Consider the following 4801-nt stretch of genomic DNA (forward strand, 5'->3'; position numbering starts at 1 on the left):
CAGCTCTGGCTGTTGCGGCCACTTGGGGAGTGAACCATTGGATGGAAGACCTCTCTCTCTCTCTCTCTCTCTCTCTCTCTCTCTCTCTCTCTCTCTGACTCTGACTCTCCTCTCTCTGTGTAATTCTGACTTTCAAATAAATTAATTAATCTTTAAAAAAAAACAAAGTTATGACTGTTTTAGAATCTTTTCAGTACTCCTAAAAATCATGTTTATTGTATTGTATGCATACTATACGATTGGTCTTACAAAAATATTTGTATGATTTAAGTTTCTGTCTTTTTAAAAGAAATGGATATTTGGGGTAGTGTTTTATCTAGTCATCCTTCTGATCTTTTTTAAAGAGTAAATAATGTATGATTACTTAACAATTCTTTTTTTTAAAGATTTATTTATTTATTTGAAAGTCAGAGTTACGCAGAAAGAGAAGAAGAGGCAGAGAGAGAGGTCTTCCATCCACCAGTTCATTCCCGAGATAATTGCAATGGCCAGAGCTGCGCCATTCTGAAGCCAGGAGCCAGGAGCTTCTTCCAGATCTCCCTGTGGATGCAGGGTCTCAAGCACTTGAGCCATCTTCTGCTGCTTTCTCAGGCCATAGCAGAGAGCTGGATTGGAAGTGGAGCAGCCGGGACTTGAACCGGTGCCCATGTGGGATGCTGGCACTACAGGCAGCAGCTTCACCCTCTACTTCACAGCGCCAGCCCCACTAATGTGCAGTTCTTTCCAGTTCTAAAACTATTTTTGCATCATTAAACTGAGAATTTTTTAAAAAAATAGTTGACATTGTTAAATACCAATGTGCTTTTGCTACAATGGAAACTGGGCAGGCTTTGGTGGAGCAGCTATGCAGCCAGTTGGGATGCCCACATTCTATATCAGTGTCTGTTTGAAACCCAGTTCTGCTGCTGATTCCAGCTCCCTGCTAATGTGCACCCAGGAAGGCAGCAAATACTGCCTCAAGCAGTTGGAGCCCTGCCATCCCTTTGAGAGATGTGAATTGATTTCCCAGATGCTAATTGCAGGCCTTTGGAAACTGAACTAGTAGATGGGAGATCTCCCTCCCCGCTCCCCCTTTCAAATAAAATAAAATAAAATTATTAAAGATTTTCAGCTAGAATCAATTTACTCTCGACTCTAAACCATTCAATTAAATAATTTATTGCTTTTAGGTTTTTTAAAAAAGTATTTATTTTAATAGGAGAGAAAATGAGCTCCCCCATCCACTGGTTTACTCCTCAAATGACCACAACTGCCAGAAATGTGCCAAGTTAATGAATTAGGAACTCAACCTTTTCTTTTTTTAAGATCTTATTTATTTGAGAGGTGGAATTACAGACAGAGAGAGGGAGAGACAGAGAAATAGGTCTCCCATTCACTGTTTCACTGCACAAATGGCCAAAACGGCTGGAGCTGAGTGATCTTAAGCCAGGAGAGCTTCTTCCAGGCTCCCATGCAGGTGGAGGAGCCCAAGCACTGGGGGTCATCATCTGCTTTCCCAGGCCATAGCAGAGAGCTGGATCAGAGGAGGAGCAGCTGGGACCAGAACCAATGCCCATATGAGATGCTGACGCTGCAGATGGAGGCTTAGCCCTCCATGCCACAGTGTTGGCCCCTAGGAACTCAATGGTAAATGAAACTCCTTAATTAGAAGGAAAATAATACCACATAGAAATCTGGGCATCCAAAAAAATGTACAAAGGCCACTAAAAATACTGAGTATAGATGGACATTTTTAGGGAATTAAATTTATTTTAAAAATAAGTTGTTTAAGCAAAAATAGAAATACTGTATAGAAGATAAAAAATATATAGAATTTTAAAAACTAACCACTATTATGAAAGCCAGGAAAAGAGAAACAAAAATATAATATTGTAGTACATGAAGTTTAATATAGCATCATGTTAAAACATTGTAAATTATCTTTTTTTTTTTTTTTTTTTTTTGGCAGGGCCCCAGCCCCATGCGGGCTTTATTTTGACACCACTTTGTTTCAATACAAACAGTCCAGAAAGAGTCCCGTCGCTCTGGGCGAGCGCGGAGTGAGTGGTCTGTGTTGCTTGGAGCCCAACCTGCAACCCGGAGGTGGCGGAGGGGCCCAGACTGCCAGCATGGCAGGAGAGGATGGCACCAAAGATGACACAGTGCATGGCCCAGCTGCCAGAGAGAGGCCCGCACGCAACCCCTCGAGCTCTCAGCGGCAGGCCAGGCCAGGTCCCTCTGAGCCTGCTTCTCTCCCTCATGTCTTCTACTTCCTTGGCCGGTGTGAGGCTCACAGCATCCAGAGTCAGGACACAGGGCAGATGGGACCCACTGCAGCCATGGGCCAGGGGAAGGGCCAAACATCTCAGGAAACGGAGGGCCCACGGCCCACAGCAGATGGTGTGCCAGGCCTCAGGGAGGCCCAGAAAGTTCTCCAAGCAATTACAGTCACAGGGGAGGAGGGGGAAGGGAACATGGGATCACTCAGGCCTGGTCCCAAATGAAATCTTTAGGCACCAGGTGAAAGTTCTAGCCCTTAGTAAGGCCCAGACCAAGGTCCTTCCTCTCCCCTGCCCTCTCCTGATACCCAGAAGAGGCACCGGCAGCAGCAGCAGAGGCAGCAGCAAGCACAGAACCCCCTCCCCGGGGGCTTTCAGCAGCTCCCCTCTTGCTGGGCCTCTCCCTGGTGCGAGAGGGCAGAGGCCCGAGCCCTCGGACCACCTAGAAGGATCCTGGAGCCAGCAGAAGGTGTACACTTTTCCCTTTCCCTGCATGGGGAAAGGCTGGGCCTCCCACCCTGAGCGAAATCCCTCCAGTGTGCAGGACAAGTGAGCAGCAGCTCTGGGGGCAGGACTGGAAGGACACTGCACAGAGGAGAGGCTGAGGGCACACAGGGGAGGGGCTCAATCCACAGGAGTCCCCCTCCCCAGAGTCCTCCAGGGCCACCCCCTGTACAGCACACACTTAGGTAACCAAGCCACCCAGCTTCCACAGGAGGCACCCATGCCCTGAGAACCATGGGTTTCTTGCTGCTGTCCCCAGTGATACCTGAGCCACGGGGCTATCAGCAGGAACCATAGCGATCCTGCAAAGAATTCATCACGCCATTGGCCAGCACAGCCATCTTGCCGGCCACAGACTTGACACCCTGCTTAAACTGGGCGATGTCCTCCAAGGGTAGCACATTGCCCAGAGACATGCTTCCTGCTGCATGGGCTCCATGCACGTCCCCAAAGAGGTCTGAAGAGCTGATGGCACTGCTGCCCGTGAGCTGCTGCAGCCGAGACCTGGCTTCATACTCAACGTCCACCTCCCGCCCAAAGAACATGTCGGATGAGATGGCTTTTGCACCTGCAAACTTCTGGCCTGCTTCGCTGGACTCGAGGCCCGAACTCCGGCTCTCCACGTCCCTCCGGCTTGTGGCTCTTTCCGAAATGGGCCGGATGCTCGAGATGGTCATTTCTGCCTCCTTCTCTACCCTATCCATGCCCCAGATGGTATCCGTATCCCAGCGGGAACCAAAACTTTCCCCCAAGGAAGAGGCGGTGTCCTTGTACTTTGGGGGTCCAGAGGTGAACGTCCAAACGTCCTCAAACAGGTCCAGTTGCGAGCAGGAGGACTTGGCGGTCACTGGGGTCTCCTGCTCGATCACCTGCATCTCGGACAGCACCGAGCGGGACACGGAGCTCCGGCTCACCAAGCCCATGCCCAGCCGCTCCGCCTGCTCTCGCTTCTTCCCCTCCAGATTCTGGAGCTGCTTCTCCTCCTTCTTCCGATCAAGCTGGAGCTCCTGGTAGGCCAGACGCATGGAGGCGACCATGGACTCCTCGGCCTGCTTCTTGGCATGTGCCGCCTGCTGCTCACGGAGCTCCTCTGCCACCTGGGCCTGCCGCTCCATCTCGCTGAAGCTCCGGCCGCTCACCTTCTGGGCGCCCAGGCCTTTCTTAGCTGCTGCTGGCTTCTTCCTGCCAATGATGGAGCTTTTCAGTTCCAGGGGTGCCTTGGGCGAGGTGCCAAGCAGGTCGGTGTTGGGACCGTGCTCCGGCTGGGCCAGGCCACTGCTCTCTGCGGACGGGGCTGGCTGCTGGATCCCTGCAGGCTCAGCGGCTGGCACATCCCAGGCAGGGGCTGAGTGTGCTCTTTGAAGAACTGAGTCCTTCTTCTCTGGGGAGTGGCTAGGAGCGCTGCTCACGCTGTCTATCCAGAGGTCAGTGCCACGCCGGGCCAGGGCCGCGCTCCCCAGCTGCCGGATCTTCTCCCGGTACATCTGGGCTGCTCGGCTGTTGCACTTGCTGTTGGCATCACTGGCTGTGCAGCCGTGCTGGTGGAAAAAGGCCGTCTGCATACACCTCAGCTGGAACCAGCTCCAGTTGGAATCCAGCTCTGTGGACCTGATGAAGCTGAGATGGACGCCCAGGGAGCGCTGGGCCCCGCAGCAGTCAATGCACAAGAAAACACCATACGTGATGCTGGCGCAGCTCGGATTCCTGGCGCCACAGTGGAAACAGGCCTTGTTGGTGGGAATTGCTCGAAGCCTCTTATAAAGAGTCTGGATTTCCGTCTTGCTCGGTTCTGCCGCCATTTTCTCTCCTGTAAATTATTTTACATATTATATTTCCTAAAGCAACTACTAACACAAAGCAAAAGATTGTCTAATAAGCCAATAAATAAAATAAATTAGAATCCTAGAGCATGCTTAGCTAATTTAAACAAGGTGAAAAGGAGGTAAAGTGAAATGTATAAGAACAGATAAATAGAAAGAAAAAAGAACAAATTAAAAAACATAATGTAAATCACTCAATAAACATTCCAAATATAAATG

General features: G+C 50.3%; 1 pseudogene; it reads right to left on the bottom strand.

The window, feature by feature from the left end:
• Positions 1-1978: 1978 nt before the first annotated feature.
• Positions 1979-4576, bottom strand: LOC100340363 (ADP-ribosylation factor GTPase-activating protein 2 pseudogene; annotated as a pseudogene).
• Between the last annotated feature and the right edge of the window lie 225 nt (positions 4577-4801).

This window comes from Oryctolagus cuniculus, chromosome 7, assembly GCF_051225735.1.
Source record: "Oryctolagus cuniculus isolate XC-2025 breed Fujian yellow rabbit chromosome 7, ASM5122573v1, whole genome shotgun sequence".
Classification (NCBI taxonomy): Eukaryota; Metazoa; Chordata; class Mammalia; order Lagomorpha; family Leporidae; genus Oryctolagus; species Oryctolagus cuniculus.